Consider the following 20,538-nt stretch of genomic DNA (forward strand, 5'->3'; position numbering starts at 1 on the left):
AGCTGGCAAAGGACAGATGAATAAATTCTCCCAAATCTCTAAGCAGGCATATAGTTACTGTGTGAATTTAAAGCCTAAACAATTGGCTTGGAAAAAAAATTGATCTGCATTCTGTACTGAAAATCTCTGATCTTAATGCGAAGTCTAGTTAAATCCATGGACCAAGCAAACACATGTCCCATGCAGACAAATAGGACTTGTGATGCAGTCTGAAGATCACAACAAGAGAATATTTTGGAATTTGGAACTTTGCAAGCCTTCATTGTTCACATTTCTTTCCGACAGGACAAGCAATGTCAATCTTCATTTTTACTGTTCATAACTTTTTATTTAAAGTATCATTTCTTGTGTTAATAAAGTCAAATCATGGGCTCCCCCCCCCCAAAAAAAAATGTAAAAATCTAGGTTAGCTCTTCTTCTGATGCTTTCTGGTTGTGCTGGACTACCACTTCCATTATCCCAAGACAGCATCCTCGCTGTTTGTACTGTGGCTGGTGACAGTGGAAATGATAATCTAAGACAGATGGAAAGTAAAATATTAATTTTTTCATTATTGTCATCATCTTCATATTTAGCCTTATGTCAGTTTATCCATTACAGAAATCTGGGCAGATATTCTAGATAATAGATAAACTATCCTCTTAGCTATATTTTTTGTGGGTTTTTCAGGCTATGTGGCCATGTTCTGGAAGAAGTTATTCCTTCACCAGCACCTTTAGCTGGCATCTTCAGAGAATGCTGGCATGGACGTGAGTAGGGTGTATATACTGTGTGACCTTTAGTTGAAAGGAAGTGATTTACATGTTAATCTGTGTCTTGGTTTGTTGTTGAATGTCAAGGTCTCAGGGTGGGAGGATATGCCAGGAGGATTTGTGTCTATTTAATTAGTGATCCATTGTCTGCTGGGGGGAAAAACTGACCCTGGGTAGTTTTTATTTGCATGTGCTGAGTCTTGATTTTGGTGCAAATGTAAACAACCCATTAAATAGACACAAATCCTCCGTACATATCTTCCCACCCTGAGGCCATGCCACTAAACAACAGACCAACCCACAGATTAACATGTAAATCGCTTCCTTTCAACCAAGGATCACACAGTATATACACCCTACTGCATGCCAGCATTCTCTGAAGATGGCAACCACAGATGCTGGTGAAACATCAGGAATAAACTCTTCCTGAACACAGCCACATAGCCCCAAAAAACCACAAAAAATCTATGGATGACAGTCATGAAAGCCTTTGACTTCACATTATCCTCTCAGCCATTGATTTCAACAACTTCATTCTGTGGTCTGACCAACATTTCATCAGAATGACCAAGGCACATCCTGCCTTGTGACTGACAAAGAACTCATCGTGAATAACCTTCTATGAGGATTGTTTTACTGCTAGTGGTGATGATAACTGATCCAATAGAAGCATATTGCAGAATATGGCTCATTTATCTGCAACAGCTGGTCAATTGCAACAGTATCTTTGCAACATTTGATCTCACTGAAGTAAGCACAGTAATATAACTATATGCAAACAACATTAAACAACAGAGTTTTGGAAACATACAAGATGAGCTAGAGTTCCTAATACAGGAAGGCAACAAGACTTTATGGGTATAACAGACTTGTTAGTATGACTCCCATTCTTGGAATATAACAACTGAGAAATAGAATCTGTTCAAAAAGAATAGTCAGGGGGGAAAAGGAAGGTAGCAATATGTTATATGTTAAAGACTCGTTCATTTCTACAGATATCTACACGAGTGATCAAACTGGACCAATCAAGAGCACTTGGGTAAAAATAAAAGAAGGCAAAAAACACAAAAAACCAACTGTCATTGTGGAAGCAGTTTACTAAAGGCTACCAACCAAGAAAAGGTGGTGGATGATGCTTTTCAGAAACAAATCTCAGAAATCTCCAATAAGTAAGAATTGGTAGTTATGGAGAACATCGATAATCTTGATATCTGCTGGGAGACTGGCTTTGCTATACATATGCTCGTCAACAATTTCCAGATGTGCCTTACAGATCATTTTTTCTTTCAAACGGTAGAGAAAGGAACAAGGGGAGCAGCAATCCTGGACTGATCCTAATCAACAGGAAGGAGTTGGTTACTGGAATCAAAGCAATTGGTACTTTAGCAGGGAGTCACCATGTAATACTAGAATTCATACTTGCGGAGCAGGGCAAAGAAGAGTCATACCACAAACCTTGGACTTCAGGAAGGCTGATTTTATCAAGCTGAGGGAAATACTGGGGAGACTGCCATGGTAGTAGGGCATGTTTTCTAAATCTGCCACCTATTGCCACATAGCTATCAAAGTGAAACTTTTATGTTTGGAAATCTTGGAATAGCCATAATTGTTATATGCACATGTTTTTACCGTAAAGCTTCCGCATTTGTTTTTCATACTATTTATTTAAACTGCACATGTCCACAGGGACATAGAACTGAAACTGCACTCTAGAAAATCTGTGAGAAAGAAATATATCATATGACTGAGTAATGCAGGCAACTGTTTCCTAAATTTAGCTTAAATAAATGTGGTCAGTATTTTTCTTCCTAGCTTTCAGAGAAGTGGAAGAAGCAACCTAAAATATAATCAGCAGCAAACTATGAGAGAGCTGTTAAATAATTAGTATAAAATTATTCAATACTGTATGACTGAAAAGAGTCCTGTTGTACCTTAAAGACAAATAAATTTGTCATGGCCTGAGTGTTTGTGGACTACAGCTCGTATGAGCTGATGCTGAAATAAATTTGTTAAAGTGCTCCACAACTGTGTGGTTTTTGCTGCATCAAAAATTGATAAAGAAATGATGTATCCAAAGACATTTCAGGAAGTTTACTGATGCTTGGATGAATATATGGAATGTAAAGACAGACACTAATGTTAATAAAGAACATGGAATTTCTTATTGATTGGTAAATATTTTGGCAATACAACCTAATAGACTACCTGATAAACATTTGAAAGAGGATAGTCTGATTAATAACTCATGTCTTGGATTTTGATAAGACTACAAGAGAGATGCTATCTGAGGCAGGCTGATTGAGTTGAGGCAATACCTCCTACAAAGCATCTTGAACATCACCAGGGTCTTGTGGAACAACATTTTGATTAGCTAAGTGAAAATGAATCACAAGTGCTGGCATACAGTTATCCTACAGTTTTATTCAAGGAATGATCAATTGGCTGCAGAGTTGATGAAACATTAAAAAGGGGAAGATCAATGGAAGACATTATATCCCTATAAGAATCAGAGATCCTTTGCTTAAGGCCTTAAAGGTTCCACCATCCTCATCAGACACGGATCATAATTACAAAGATATGGTAATTGGAGACATTAAATCAAGCACACACACAAGATATGCTGTCACAGCAGGAACTCCTGAGGCATGAGCTGGCAAAGAAATTCTTCTCCTGTTACTGGCAAAGCAGGATCATCAGCCAGCTACTGACACGCTAGAAGTCTCCATTTTCAGGCTGTTGGAACTACACCCTGTTGAAGCAATTCCTTTAAATGTAGGTTATAAAAAACTTCTTTAAAGAAATATTTGCACTGCAAGACACATTTTTGGAAGTGTAGGATTGTAATCAAACAATACAGTACTATATTTCTGTCTGCAAGACTAAAAACAGAGGCAGTTTTAGTACTATGATTCCACTTTACATACCCTCCAACATTTCACAGATGAAAAATGAGACATGTGTGGCCAAGCAATATTGCAGTGTGGTCAAGACAGTAAAAGTTATTAATGAGGAACACACAAGCTAGGAGAGGTTGCAGCCATTTGCTTTTGCCTGAACCAACTGGGAAGTTTGCAGCAACTACAAGGAGAGAGAAACTAAGGGCCTGAACAGACAGGCCAAAATAAAGCTGCTTTGGATCACTTTGGATGTATGCTGTTTAAATGCTGCATATGTCCTAAGGACTGGAGCACACGTAGCAGCATCTGGCCTCTTAAGGTGTATGTGTCATTTTAACAGCATACCTCCAAAGTGACCTGAAGCAGCTTTATTTTGGAACTTTATCGCACCTGTGGTGTTTTTTTTTTTTTTTTTAGCATTAAGGGTACGGGAAGAGGACGCTTGTGTGCGCACGCGACCGGCCAGAAACGGATTTTACCGCACGTCAAAGCGTTCCCCTAAAAGGCCTCATTCCGTTCCGTTGCACCAAGCCATCCTCCTTCAGTGCTGAGGCGTGTGAAATGTTCTGGTCAGATGTCTTCTGACCAAGCAAAATGGCGCCCATCAGCACTGAAGGAGGACAACTTAGCGCAACGGAACAGAACAGGGACTTTTGGGAAATGCTTTGACATGTGGTAAAATCCATTTCTGGCTGGTCGTGTGTGCACACACGAGCATCCTCTTCCTGTACCCTTAACGCTAAAAAAAACAACGGGTGCGATAAAGTCCTTGGCCTGTCTGTTTGGGCCCTAAGACATTTTAAAAGCAACTGAAAAAGTGGAATGAGAGAGGATTAACTGGGATAGCTGGTGAGAATGACTTTAACTGCCATGCCTCCATTCTATGGAATAGTAAGGTTTATAGTTTGGTGAAGCACTAGGTATTTCTGGCTGAGAATGCTAAATGCTCTCCCTTAATTGCAAATTGTAACAGTCCATAGGATGGAACCATTACAAATAAAATGCAATTATATTGCTATAATTATTTATTGTGAAAGAAGCCTTGGTGAGTCAGAAGGAAAACTGGTAAATCCCAAAAATGACTGCCCAAAGAAGCTCAAGTTTTCATCACCCACCCACCCCCACCACTGAATTGTAAATTGGGGGAGAGGAAAATAGTTTCTGGGGAGGGTTGTTATTCTTCCTAGTAAACTCAGTCAGGAGGAACAGAACTACACTTTCAAAGCCAGCTGTGCAACTCCAAGTATGCATCAAAGTTTTTGTTGCAGAGAGCAATGAACATCTTAGAAATAGTCAATCTGCTTAGCTGCCACTTCCCCTCTTTTCCTCCCACCTCAGTTTATAATTTGGTAATTCAGAAGAAACTGAAGAGGAAGCAGTGCTGTATTCATGTAAAAGCTAAGTTAGCTAGAATTTAAGGTTTCAGATAATAATAATAATAATAATAATAATAATAATAATAATATAAAATTTATTTATATCCCGCCTCTACAAAATGCAATTGGGGCGGCTTAAAAGGTTAAAATATACAGTCCGAACTCTCAAAACACCCACCCCTTAAAATACAATTAAACAATATGGAATTTAAAACATAAAACATACTTAAAAACAATTCAATAAACTGTGGTGAAGTCAGAGGTCAGCAATTAGATTTTCCTTCTGATGGCCAGAGAACTATTCAGGAAAGGCCTGCCGGAAGAGATCTGTCTTTATAACTTTTTAAAAGCTGTTTAGGGTGGTAATATGACGGATCTCGTCCGGCAGACCATTCCACAATCTGAGTGGGACAGCTAAGAAGGTCCTCTGGGAAGTCATGGACAGCCTTGTTTTACAAGGCTGTAACAAGTTTCCCCCCGATAATCTAATTGTGCGGGGTGGATTATATGGAAGGAGGCAGTCCTGAAGATAGGTTGGTCCCAAGCCATTTAAGGCTTTAAAGGTAATAACCAACACCTTGTACTGGGCCTGGAAACTGATGGGTCAGTGGAGTGATCTTAAGATTGGTGTTATATGGTCTCTTCTGGATGTACCAGAGACCAATCTGACTGCCATGTTCTGAACTAATTAAAATTTCCAGACCAAGCACGAAGGTAGCCCCATGTAGAGTGCATTGCAGAAATCAAGGAGTAAGGTTACCAGTGCATGTACTACAGTCTCAAGGTCCCTGACTTTCAGGAAAGGGTGCAGCTGGCATATCAGCCGGAGCTGCTAACAGGCACTCCTGACCGTTGCATTCAACTGATTTTGCATGTGAAGCGACGAATCTAGGAGAACCCCCAGACTGCGAACACAGTCCTTTGAGGAGAGTGTGACCCCTTCTAGGACTGGAGGTTGTATCCCGATACCTAGGTTCAGAGCCAATACCGTAAGTACCTCTGTTTTGTCTGGATTCAGCTTCAATTGGTTTTCCCTCATCCAATCCATTACCACTTTAATACAATAATTGAGAGGCAAGACGCCATCTGAAGTCAAAGCTGAAGACCGAGACATGGAGAAATATATCTGGGTGTCATCAGCATACTGATAACACCCCGCCCCATGGAATATGTTTTTGTTTTTGTTTTAAAAAATGGAATCTTATGGAGCCTTCTTATACCTGACATACATTAGGCCTCACCATGTCCTAAATCTGTCCAAAAGGAAAGAAAATAGTGCCAGAGAGGGATGGCTGTAAACTACTACAAACCATTACAAATCACTGAAATTAAACAGCTGGGTCAGGTTTTTCCCTGAGAATCTGAGTGTGCGGGGAGGATTATATGGAAGGAGGTAATCAAAAATGGCTTGGGGTTATCAGAACTTAATGCATACTCTCCAGCCTTTCAGAGATGAAAACCTGAACACATAAAACCAAGAAACATCAGAGTGCAATCAAGATGGCAAAAGTTATTAACAAGGAAGAAAACACAAGCTAGGAGATAAAGCAGCAGCTTGCTTTTGCATAAGCCCATTGGGAAGTGCAAGGTTTCATCCTCTCTTCTCGTCACCCACACCGTCAATTGAGTGGCAACTATTTTTGCACTTTGAAGTCAGTTTGCAGCAAATGAAGTAAATTAAGGCCAAAGGAGGAAAAGTGAGAGGAAGAGAGAGAAACTGGGACATTTTAAAAGGAGCTGAAAAAGTGAGATGACAAAGGATTGATCAGGACTCTGCCAAATTGGGATAGTTGAAAGGCATGCAAATGTGCCATCCCAACATTTCTACCCACATTTCTGGAATTCCTCTGCAGTACCAACAGTATTTGTAGACATCCCAGCAAAATAGAACACTGTCAGTTTGTCTGAATATAATTTTTTACAAGATTTATTACAGAAATAACACTTTAACAAAGTGCTTCAAATCTTTATGTTCACCCTTGTAACAAATTGGCTCAGGCTACACAATGATCCTTTGGAATGGTTCAGAAGTACCAATAAAACAGGAAGTTAAATATATATTGTGGCAACACCTTTATTAAAGCAAACAAAAGGCACAAAATATATAACATGAGCCTTTTGAAGTTCACTGATAACTTCATCAGACAAAGATGCTAAAAGAAATACAGAAGAGGTTAGAGTCACAGATCTACATCTTGTTTGGGTATTGGCTAAATATGGTGTTTAAGCTGGTCCTGAAGGAAAGTCGATAGAGAAGAAGCCCCCTAAGGGCCCTGCAGCTGTCAGAGAAAAAGACACGTAAAGGAAATGTTGCAATTGTTTTCTCCACTGACAGCAACAAAGTGTCTCCATTTAAGAACTGGCTCATCCTGTGTGCAGCCACTTTGTAGGCAGACTGCATTGAGTTCCTCAGGAAGCTTCTCTACTTCCATGTTGGGAGACAAATGTAAGGACTGCAACAAGCAAAACATGCCAGTAGAAATCAAATTCAAATTGTTTCACCTTATACTGGAAGTACCTTATCTCAGGGGTGTCACTAGGGACTGTAGAGGGGAGCAGACTGCACCTTACCTTTTAGCAAAAACAAGATGTGGCATTTGCATGAGTCCCTTTAAAATGCTGAAGTTTTAAAACTTTCAAATGTGAGTGGGGCAAGGTTCAGTGAAAGGAGAGGGCTCAGGCTATATATATATGTGTGTGTGTGTGTGCGTGTGTGTGTGTGTGTGTGTATATAATGTAATTTAAAAATATGTCTTACAAATTTTCACTTTAACCACATGAAACTAGGTAGATGTAAATACATTTAGGCTGTGTGTATGATATTGTAATTCAAAGGTATAATATTGTTGCTTATGGCTGCACCTGCACTGCATAAATAATCCAGTTTGACATCACTTTGGGGTTGTTCCCACTTAAGATTTGAAACGATTTAAAATACAACGTTTTTAATAAAATCGATTCAAAATAACACTGTTCTTATCCCGCTATCCGAATCGCTTTGTTCATCGTTCCCATCTGGTTATTTAAATCGAAGTTTTTACCTGCAAGCGTTCCTACTTGGCATGAAATCGGTGTTTAAATAAAGCGATTCTTCTCCTCCATACCTTATTTGGAGCTGTCAATCAATAGTACGTCAGAGTGACGTAACGTTAATCCGGAATATTTGGAAGCGATTTAGCTTTTGGCATCGTTTCCATTTCATTGACTGTTTGTGAATTTAGCGAATTTAGGAAAGCGAATTTAAGAAACCCAAGCTCTTTCCAGAGGAACTATGGGATAGGTTTTCCATGACAGCATCCCCTCTTCATGTCTCCCAAAAGACAGCCAGGGAGAATCCCTTCAGAGAGCACAGAGATCAATGGGGGAGGCTTCTGGCAAAGCGAAGCTCTTTCCAGAGGAACTATGGGATAGGTTTTGGAGGGCAGCATCCTGTCTCCCAAGACAGCCAGGGAGAATCCCTTCAGAGAGCCCAGAGATCAATGGGAGAGGCTTCTGGCAAAGCGAAGCTCTTTCCAGAGGAACTATGGGATAGGTTTTGGAGGGCAGCATCCTGTCTCCCAAGACAGCCAGGGAGAATCCCTTCAGAGAGCACAGAGATCAATGGGAGAGGCTTCTGGCAAAGCGAAGCTCTTTCCAGAGGAACTATGGGATAGGTTTTGGAGGGCAGCATCCTGTCTCCCAAGACAGCCAGGGAGAATCCCTTCAGAGAGCACAGAGATCAATGGGAGAGGCTTCTGGCAAAGCGAAGCTCTTTCCAGAGGAACTATGGGATAGGTTTTGGAGGGCAGCATCCTGTCTCCCAAGACAGCCAGGGAGAATCCCTTCAGAGAGCACAGAGATCAATGGGAGAGGCTTCTGGCAAAGCGAAGCTCTTTCCAGAGGAACTATGGGATAGGTTTTGGAGGGCAGCATCCTGTCTCCCAAGACAGCCAGGGAGAATCCCTTCAGAGAGCACAGAGATCAATGGGAGAGGCTTCTGGCAAAGCGAAGCTCTTTCCAGAGGAACTATGGGAGAATCCCTTCAGAGAGCCCAGAGATCAATGAAGGAGGCTGCTGGAAAAGCAGGGAGGGAGCACTCTTCCCAAAGATTCTCTTTCCAGGGTTGGAGGAGAAGGCAGATTCCATTTGAGAAAGGGAGAGAGAAAGGCTCTATCCCCCCCCCCCCATTGATTAGAGCCCTTCCCTGCCTGGGCGAGATCAGATGTCTCCTCGCGAGGAGCCATCCCTTCCCTGCCTCTCCTCCGTTAGAAATGGGCTCTCCCCACACAGAGGGGAGGTTGCAATCCACCGGGGAAAGCCTTGAGCAGCCGGGACTTCAGGTGTTTAAAGCGCTGAAGAGATTAAGCGCCTGTAAACCATTAAAATAAAAAATAAAAATAATCCTTATCTCTTATTGAAAGACCACAGCGGACAAAGGGGTGAGGGAAGCAAAAATGGCGACAGCCAGACGGATGGGGACAGAAAGGGCAACTCCCCCAAGGACAGCCCCATCGCACTCCGCTCCTCCCATTCATCTAACGCAATTTCAAAGCTGTCGTTCCTATTTAAATGCTCCGGTTCCTAAATCGAATCAATGGAAAAACGTAGGTCGGACCCTAGTGTTTTTTTAACACGTGTTAAATGAGGAAAACTCGATTCAAAATTTTATTCCGCTCTACAATTCGATTTGTAGTGGGGACGATTGTGGGTTGCTCTAGAACCGTTCTAGGTTTAAATCGGATCCTAATAGGAACGCCACTCCTTGGATTCGATTCAGAACGCGGGGTTTCACCTAGTGAGAACAACCCCTTTAACTGCCATGGTTCAATGCTATGAAATTCTGGGAACTGTAATTTGTTTGGGCACCAGAGCTCTCTGACAGAGAAGGCTAAATGTCTCACAAAACTACAGTTCTCAGAATCCCCTAGTGCTGAGCTAGGGCAGTTAAAGTGGTCTCAAACTGGATTATTTATGCAGTGTAGATGCAGCCTATGTCACAACTATTGGCATTACATTCAGTAATATACAGGAATTACAATTTATGAGTAACATTAGTACAAAAAGCATTATTAAGGATTCTATATGGTGTGGTAGTGGAGAGGATCAAGAGGGAACAAGTTCCCATACTGGATGATGCCAGATGAAGAAGCCAGTGTGGACTAATGGCAAGTACTTTTCTATACTGCTTATAAGTGCACTTAAGCACTCCCTAAGCAGTTTACAAAGTGTAAGCTAATTGCCCCCAACAATCTGGGTACTCATTTTAGCGACCTCATTTATTGGCTGGCCTGATAAAGGTATTACTGCAAGGTGTATTTTGCATTTGATTATATGGACAACATGACCACCCTTGTATTTTTGGATGGGGAGGATTTGAAAATAAAACAGTCACCCTTCTGAGAAGTTTGCATGCCTCGATCCCATGTAGTATTCTCCTAGTTGTCACAGTGCAACTCTTGAGATGTCATATGGTAAGAGTTGCCTACTGCTAATTTACTGTGACATTTCAAAAGTTTTTGGTTTTCAAAAATCACCACTCCTATGACAGCCAGTAGACACTTTGGCCAGCAAAATGGTACTTTGGCCAGCATAATATGACACTATTCAACCTAACTGCACTCCTGTCAATCATCTTTTCTTAAAACCAAAACATTTATTTGATTTGATGTGTCACATAATATGGACATACTAGCAGTAGAATTAGTCACCATTTCCTTCTGACTTACCCAGCTTGCCTCCTTGCCAGACCTAACTGCCTACTGATCACTGTAACATAAGAGCTTATTGCACAGCTAAAAAACCCGGCTTATCTCTCCTGAGTTGAATTATAATTTGGGAGGCAGTCAGGTCCTATTGCACATGTTTTTCTGCCGAATCTGCTGGTTGAATGCAGCCCTGCTGCAGCCTGGGTCCCAGGAGCACTCAGCAAGTTGCTTTTCAAAGTCAGAAAACTTTTGACTTTGAAAAGCAGCTTTCTGAGTGCACCTGGGACCCTGGATGCAGCCAGGCTGTATTCAGCTGGTGGATTCAGCAGCAAAATTCATGCGATAGGACCAGGCTGCCTGCTGGGGGGTTTTAGCAGCACGATAAACTCCAGTGTGCAGTCTACTTTCATTTACAACAGCCACACACCAGGATGTCCTCGGCTGCTAGCACAAAGAAGTTCCTTTGCCATGCAACTACTTGCGTCATACCTTGCAAGAATGCTTCACAGCAAGGGATTTTCTCCAAATGCATGCTGATTTCCACTGGCAGAAGAACTGTAGGACTTGCTTAGGGGAATTTACAGCAAATAGTGCAGATCCTGCCCTATTAGTGGGCAAAGTAAAGGAGCTGATACTGGGGAGCAAGAAAAGATGTTGGAAGGCAGAAGCAATGGGTGCTACTGAGCTTGTCCCACAAGTCCTAAGCTACTCTGTGATCTTCAAGTATGGTCAAAGATGCTGTCCCATTGCCACTACTGAAATAATATATAAATAACATTCTGGTCAACTTAAATGTGTGCAATGGAATTTAGAGAGTTCCATGTTATCCTTTGAATCTTTCAGAAAAAAATATCTTAGCTTGGCACTGCCATTGTCTCACCACATCTTACTCTCTATATTTTGGAATGACAAGACAGCATGAGAATTTTTTTCACAAGATGGAAATAGACAGTATATGCCCTGTGAACAGCAAGTGACATGTAGTCAAGGGCACATAAATTTACTAGGATATTTGAATCATGTGTAAATGTTCTTCTTGCAAAAAGGCAGTTGTTCCAGAAAGATTGTCATTGACTCAGCTCTTTCAAATCATTCTTTTAAGATGACCATACAGTTAGGACTGAGGCAACAGGCTGATAAAAGAACCAATTGGAAAGGTCAGTCTTGTATGAAAAGGTGCCTGTATTTCTAGTTCTCCAGAGGTGGAAGCATGAAGAAACAGGATATTTCTTTGCAAGCACCAGATTATTAAAGCCAGCTTGGCAGAAATGCAAGCCCTAAGGAAAGGTGCCAGTGTCTGAGAGAACTGTGACGTTCATAGCTATAGCAATAATTTTGCAAACGACTAATAATAAAGAGTCAATAATCAGAAAGATGTTCTCTGAAGTGAACACTGCTAAATTACTTCAGGGAGGAAATCAATTACCTCCAAGGCAGCTGCAGCTCTCCAGTTCAATATCCAAATTTATGAGAGCTGCTGCAGCTACAGAATGCTGAAATTCACAACCTTTCAGCAAGGAAAGTTGCTGTGGTTTCTTGGGCAAACTGACACTTGTCAAAGGAATTTCTATAGTGCAAGAGAAGTGTCAGTTTGGATTCTTTACCATTATGTCAGTTTGTGCAGAGTGGACAGAGGCAGGTATGTGAATCTATAAGAAGTTAATAAACAATGCCTACACTTTCATACTGTTACTCCAGTGACTAAGGTTGAATATAACCTGAGTCCACTTATGAGGTCAATATGACTTTGTATATTTGAAAAAAAAGCTTCTGTACAATAAAAAATAATCCATAAATGTGTCTTCAAAGCAGAGAAACTCCCCAGAGTGCCCAGTAGCATGGATATCACTGGACAAACATAGACACTGTTACAAGGCACAATGAAAACATGAGGTGGGGTGGGGAAACAAAGACAATTCTATTCCTTTTTACATGCTTTCATAATCAAGCTATCCTGGGGCCAGTGTTATTCAACATCTTTATCAATGACCTGGATGACAGAATTGGGAGCATACTTATCACATTTGCAGATGACACCAAATTAGGGGGAATAGCTAATACCCCAGAGGACAGGATCAAGATTCAAAATGATCTGAATAGACTAGAAAGCTGGGCCAAAACTAACAAAATGAAATTCAACATGGAGAAATGTACTGCACTTAGGGCAGAAAAATAAAATGCACAGATACAGGATGGGGAACATCTGGCCAAATGAGACTACATGTGAAAGTAATCTAGGAGTCCAAGTATACCACAAGTTGAACATGAGTAAACATTATTAAGAGGTGTGGGTAGGGTTGTCATCCCTGAAGACATCCAAACTGGGAAAAATGTAGGGCAAGGTTTAAAAATGTAGGACCCTTTTTTTTTTTAATTTCCTGGCCAGGAAATTAAAAAAAAAAGGTCCTACATTTTTAAACCTTCTCCAGGGCCTGGCCTTGGAGGACTCCAGGGCCAGGCCTTGGAGGACTCCAGGGCCAGGCCTTGGAGGACTCCGCAATCGGCTGGGGCCTGAAGCCAAAAACGTCCCCCCCCGGCCCAGAGGCCTACCTTTGGTCCTCTGCTCTGGCGTTTTTGCTGCTGCTGCGGCTGCTTTGGTGGGGGCTGCCTGCTGCCCTCCTCTGCCCACCACCTCAGTCCCTCGCTGGCCCACGTGGTGGGCAGGAAGTAAACAGAGGAGAGCTCCTCCTCTTTAACCTGGGTGGCCAATGGGGTCAGAGAGCTGGAACAGCCCCGCCCCCTGCCAGTAGTCACAGACTCCTGAAGCCAATAGGAGGTGCTCCAGCCTCCGACAGAGCCCTACGCGTGCCCGCGCAGAACTGTGAGTGTGGGTGCGTGGGGCACAGGGCTCGGCTTACGGAGCCGAACCGCAGCGGTGGCTAAGGCCACGTCAGTGGCAGCGGCGGCGGCGGCCAGAGGAGCAGCCACAGCAGGCCACACAGCAACAGCTGCATTGGTGGTGGCGGCGGTGGCGGCTGCAAGAGTGGCCAAAGGCACCGCCACAGTGGTGCAATAACAAAGCCCGGGGGCGGGGCAAACCTGGGACAAGCCCCAAACCGTAGCATGACTGTGCAGACGGTCCAAAAGCGGGAAATTCCCGCCCCCCGCCAGGTTATGGCAACCCTAGGTGTGGGAGACAGGCTCGCTTTCTCCTGTCTCAGAGGGTAGAACTAGGTCTAATAGCTTTAAGTTACAGGAGGGTAGATTTTGATTGAACATTAGAAGGAACTTCTTGACAGTGAAAGCAGTTCAGCAATGGAACTAACTCCCTAGAGAAATGGTTTTTTCCCCTCTCCTTCTCTGGATGTCTTCAAGAAGATGCTGTGGCAGTAGGGGATGCTCTAGCTGGTGATCCTGAGGTGAGCAAGAGGACTCATAGGACCCCTTCCAGCTATATGGTTCTATGATTCTATATGGCATGTGCTTCCTTAGAACTTCTCAGTATACGAGAATAGATAAGAGTTATATTATGTAACTTTATTGCCAATATATAAATAATCCACAAATGAGAAATCCAAAAGGATGACAAAAATAAAAATGGAACTATATACCTGAATGGTAAGTGGATGAGGTCTGTAGATCACTAGCAGAGCATATATTATATTTATCTGCCCAGGTTTAATTCCTAGCATCTTTGGGTAGAGCTATTTATTATTTGTTTATTTATTGATTGTAAACCCTAACTTTTTCCTGAGATCTGCACCAAGGCATCTTACATTAATTTAAAACAAGATTTAAGGTAAAAATCTTATTTTACACAAGTTTTAAAAAGTATTAAATAATTTTGTTATTAAAAACATGGTTAAAAGTTAAGAAACACATTTAAGACATACTTATTAATAAAATACAAAAATATATAACTATATACAGCACACTGCTTCACACATACTACTGCTACATAATTTAGATCTCAGAGGTCTGCCTGAATGAAAAGGGCTTCATCTAATATCTTAATATTCTGGTTTTGTTCCTGTGCAGGAAAAGTTGTATTCTCTTAGCCATGTTAGACAATAGCAGCTGTATAATCTGAATTGCATTTCAAATATTCTTTTAATGGTTTTTTTTAAATTGCTGTATACAAGAAATTAATTTTGCTTTACACTTTCACAAATCAGGTTCAAATATTATTTCTGCTTAAAAATACACAAATTTATGACACATCCATTAACATTTGTGCTTTGTTTTGAATAATAATTTCAGATGAGATATTTCCACCATTATTTGTCTGTACAGTGTCATGCCCATTGGGGATTACATGGCTCTCCACGGCATGATTCCTTAAAGTCCTTCCAATTAGCTTTATGAAACAGCTGCCAAACACACTTTCCCAGGACCTCAAGAGTTAAACTCTTCAAAAATCTTCAAAATCCTGATTTGCAGCATCCTGGTCAAGACATTGTTCCTAGATGCCTACATGGTGGCTGTTGTCAGGAATGCATTTGAACACCTTAGGTCAATGCATTATGATTCTTCTTGGGAAAAATATATAGTCATAATCTAGTCACATCCTACCTAGAACTGTTTCAACATACTCTATGTGAGGTAGAAGTAATTATATCATCTCAGATATGTATGGTAGTGGAAAATCAGAAACAGTAGATATGGTTCAATAAACGAATTGAATTTCATACTAACATTTTAAAATGAAAGATGAGAAGCCCTCTCCCCAATGTAATGCAGTCCCACAGGCCACAATATGTTGGGATCTTTTATTTCAAAACTGTATTTACATTGTGGCTGAGAAGAAAGAAATCTAGAGGTGAGTACAGAACATATTACAATCTACGTCTGGGTTCCCCAGTATGTTGGCAGAGGCTATCTCATAAATTAACCAGGGGCAAGATGACAAGGTGGCTGGAGTCATCATTAGCACATTGTGTGTGAATGTAGCAAACAAAATATTTATAACACCTACTTCAGCAAAATGCTAGTATCTGTATAGCTCATTGGTATACACTGTTTGGCGAGTTTTCACACCTGTTTACCTGTAGTGTCAGGTTGTGAGTATGCACTGGCTTTTTGGGGGAAAATGCCCAAGCATGTAAGTAAGTTCAGTTCAACTTAGACTTCCCAAAGAACAGTACATAATTTAGATAAAGAAGGCAAAATAAATTATCAATTATAATAGTTATAGAGATGATGCATACATAAAATCTACAAAGTATATGATGCCTTTGGAATATGATATATTTTCAATGAAACCTTGCACTAAAAAAATTCAAAACTTTCCAATCTCTAGTATATTTTTATGGACTCTTTCATGTACTAATCTGTTGAATACTGGCTTTTGCTCTCAGGATTACTAAGCTATTATTCCAATGAAAAATTCACTCCCTGACTGTCCCCTTTCTTTATAATTGCAGTTAATGTGAAGTACTTATGTACTATATCAATTTAATATCTGATATGGCCTCTGTCAAGGTATTACATCCTGCACTTACTGGGTGATGGACTCTAACCTAATAGGGCTTTTCTGTCTCTAACTGCTCTGATCCAGTGTCCATTTTGCTATTCAGATGGAACAGTGTCTGCTGAAATGGAAAACTAGAAAGCAATACTTCGATGGAATAATTTAAATTTAACAGCACTTTGAAAGCATTTGTTTTAAGTTGCAGTAATAACAGAGGGAAGACACATATGGAAAAGCTGATTCATTTCTGGTGAATAGATCATCCACAAAGCCTAGACTTTTTGCATAGACAGCATACATTATCAGTCATAATATCTGTGACTCCACTTATGTCATGTATGTATACTTGTTTAGATCAGAGTGAACATACTAGGTTTGTACTAGGTACAGCTGGAGAGATGGGTTAAGATGTAGGTCAGAATGAAAAAGGACAGTGACAATCAATGATCAGGAAAGAAACAATGGTTGCAGTTGCATGACAATATAAGCCAGAGAACCATGGGAATCTGGGCTTATTGGTTATGAGCAGCTGCTCAATCACTACCATTTGCAACATATGCAGTTTCAAAAACCATGGAGCGTCTCACTATATTTTGTTAATATGTTCCGTGTGGGCACCTTTTCCTCTCTAGTTTGACTCCAAGAGGCAGAATCTATGATTTCTTTTTGGTTTGTGTCTCTAGTTTGTTGCTAGACAAACAAAGCAAAGAGTGGTAAAAGCCCACATTCAGTCTATTAGTAATGCATGATCAGCATGATAAATAACCACAGACTGAAGCTTGGTGGTTTGTTAATCAAACCGCATCCACCAGTACATTGATTGTATACAAGAAGCCAGGATTTACACAGTTGCCTGGTTTGCCACATATTCCAAATTCACCCAGTGATATCCAAAGGGGATCAGACTCAAGGAGAAATGTGGAAAGACACTACGCACATTACATAAACATGTTTGTTACTGAGCCCCAACACCCTTTTTGAAAAAGATGGCTCAGGAGAACAGAATTCAGAGTGGTGAAAGGGCAAAGAATGAAGAGGGGATTTAGTTTTTTCCTCCATTTACTACTGCTGTGTTTCAAATCCTGGGAAAATCTAGATAGGTATTTCTTTCCTTTTTAAGGAGTTAGACTTCTCACCATCCATTTCATTTACGTACATCTAAAACATTACTTTTGTTTCCTTCACATCCATGATGCTTCAACTAGTTCATAGCATCCAAATGGAAAACCTTTTGAAGTTCCTGCCGTTGTGTGAGACCCTATTTACACTTGTCAAGGCCTGTATTTAGAAGCCTTATCTATACTTGCCAAGGCTTGTATTTTTTTTCCTCAACGAATTCTGCCAGATGCCCACCCTATGTCCTTTGATAACTTCTAGGACATCATCTTCATTATTCCTACCAATAGAAAATCATGGTGGAGGGTGAGAGAAACAAAAAAATCAGGACAGTATGAAAGTGGTAAGATAGTCAATATGTAAAAATCACAGAAATACCACACATTTAAAACAACAACAACACTAATACACAACCTATAGAGAGCAGCAGTCAACAACTCTCCACAAGTACACATCCCTTGGATGAGAATGACAGGGTGCTGTACCAACATGGTGAAATAGCTTAGAACCTCAGAAACAAACCTGTGAGGGCACCTGGCTAGTGTGTATGTAGCCATTGTACTATTAAGCATAGAACATTATAAAGGAGATAAAATCCAACCTCTCTATATTGTGTAGGATGAAGAAACATAATTGAGGTTACAACACCAAAAATGTAAAGGAGAAGGAGAAGGTTACGCATAATAAGCACAGTCGTCGATTCTGGATGGTTATAATGGCACAATTAGAAGGGAGGAGAGGACAAGAGGAGGGAGTTTCCCAAAACCAAAAAAGTCATCACACCCATCATCAGACATGTGCCCTAACAACAAAACATAGCAGGTGGGAGATCCACACCTGAAAAAAGGGATTGAATTGCCCTAACAGAAATACTCTTCCTGGATTATTTCCAGTATGAAAAAAAGTCAAGAATGGGAGATACTCTGTGACACCGCAGAACATATGTGTTACCTAAATCAACACTATTCAAAGTGGTGGTCTGTGGATTTTGCCAGTCTATGAGCCATTGGCTGCCAGTCCACTGAGAGTTTTGAGGAAATAATGAAATAATTGTAGCCAGTGTACCCAGATATGGTAACAGTCCTTGTCGCATTAGGGGGGGGATGCTAGTCTCCCACATAAGATAATGTGAGCAGTTCTAATCTCGATCAAAGCCAATTCTACTACCTCATGAGGAGAAGTCCCACAGGGCAAACTGAAGCATCTCCCTGGATCCTCACCATCACCAGCAAGAAAGAGCATTTCTTCATTTCAGTGACAGCCTTTACTGCCTGTAATTACCATGGGTGGTGCACTAATTCATTCACAGTGGGGACAAATACATGTTACTTTATTGTTAAGGAATATATTCTAGGTGTACAATAAATAATAATAATAATAATAATAATAATTGTTGTTGTTATTTTGTGGAACAGACATAAATATGTGGGTGATTACTTGGAGTCTTGAAGGGGTTTTGGTGTAGCTTTTTGCTGTTGTTTTAGGATATGCCCTAACAATAAAACACAGATACAGGATGATCCCAAATTGTATTTTGTTGTTGTTTGTTTGTTTGTTTTGGAAGCACAATACTTGAGGAAGCCCCTCTCCTTATAGATCTCCTTAATCGAACTATATAGACAAGAGGGAGGCCTCTCTACTATGGCATCTCCACTGAGGTGCACCCTGCCCTTGGAGGCCCAATTGGCATCAATGCTGACCTCCTTTACGTATCAAGTTACTTTTTGCCTTTCTTCCTATAAACTTTTGGGGCCCAGTGGCCATTGCTTGAGTCTGAACTACTGAGTTGTTATTCTTGCTTTATCATGTTGAGTTGTTTTAAAATATTTTATCATTATGTAAGTGGTTTTATTGTCTGTAACCCACCCTGACATTTTCAAAGACAAAGTAAGGCATAAATATTTTAATAAACAAAGCAGGGCTATAGTGTTTGGCAAGGAAGGGTGTTAAACACTCCCTCCCAATCTTTCCCAATATTCCACACACATATTGAAGCTCCTGCTAGGTTTGGGAAGAAAAGACTAGTAGAGTTGTGTCTGCTTTTCTCCTCAACATACAATGGTAATAGTTGGGGGAAGAGGAAAACATTTTGAATGGGGAAACAGTGCAGGCATGAATGGGTTAATTCCAGCCACCTGCATCACACCCCCAATCTGATTTGATGGCTGTTTTGTTTTTTTTTAAATACATGCCAGGAGATCTAAGAATGGCATAGCACCACCATCCCATCCCAAACATTTCTGATCTTGTCTGGTTTCAAGTACTTGAAAGGGAGATCATATGTAATCACTCTCCTGCATATCAAGGATCATCAGGCAGGCCAAGGGAAGAATCCCTACATGAAGTATTGAAAAGCTGAAGTCAAATGGAGTTAATAATGCTGGGCTAGATGTCAAAATTGTATTTAAATTATCAATCGACATTTAAATAAATAAATAAATAAATAAATAGCACAATGAAATGATTGGTGCAATTCCTATACGTAGCAAGGAACTGTGTATTTTTTGTTGTAGAAAGCAATATAAAACTCTTAAACCATGAATTGGAGACCAAAAAATTATGTCTGCAGTGCAAACTTTACCCCTGGCTCATCTGCTGTCTCCTGATCCTAGCAGGATGCATGAAATCAAAAGTTGACCACCCTTTGTACTCATGAACACTTACAATTGCAGGGCTGGAAATAGCAGCTGATAAAACACCATTCAAAAAGCTTACAGTTATTTTGAGGTATAACAAAGGATAGATATCTTTTACTAACACACAAACACACGACAGACAGTATATACTCAAAGCTAAGAATTACAACAGAGCACAAAGTAATGGTGAAGTGCAAAAAGAGCTAAGATGCAACCCAATAGACCTATAAACACCAGCCAGGCAGAAGAAAGACAGTGGGCTGGGCAGTGTATTTTTATTGTTTTGTGGTTTGTGCAGTCAAGAATCGTTTCTATTTTTAAAGCTGGATCACTTTCAGGAGAGGTGTACAGGCTCTGTGCAAAGACTGTAGGTTTACAGTATCTGCTTTCAACAAACTTTTTCTCCAGGCAAAACAGACACTTGCTACTCACATGACAGCATACAGGGGTGATGCTGAGAAAATGAGACAAGTTGTGGCTAACATTTTTGCTTGTCTTGTAAGAATAATCTGACTAATGTCGGAATGATTCCATCAGTATTGTCAGAAATAGCTCTCAGAACCCTCCAGGTATGTTAAAAGCCTTAGCAAAGGCTACAGCTAATGCAAAGTGGATGCCAAATGACTGGAGATTTCTGGAAAGTTATGAAGCAATAACACTAAGGACC

Source organism: Sceloporus occidentalis, unplaced genomic scaffold (assembly GCF_023333645.1).
Source record: "Sceloporus occidentalis isolate IW3139 unplaced genomic scaffold, rSceOcc1.0.p SCAF_2, whole genome shotgun sequence".
NCBI classification, from domain to species: Eukaryota; Metazoa; Chordata; class Lepidosauria; order Squamata; family Phrynosomatidae; genus Sceloporus; species Sceloporus occidentalis.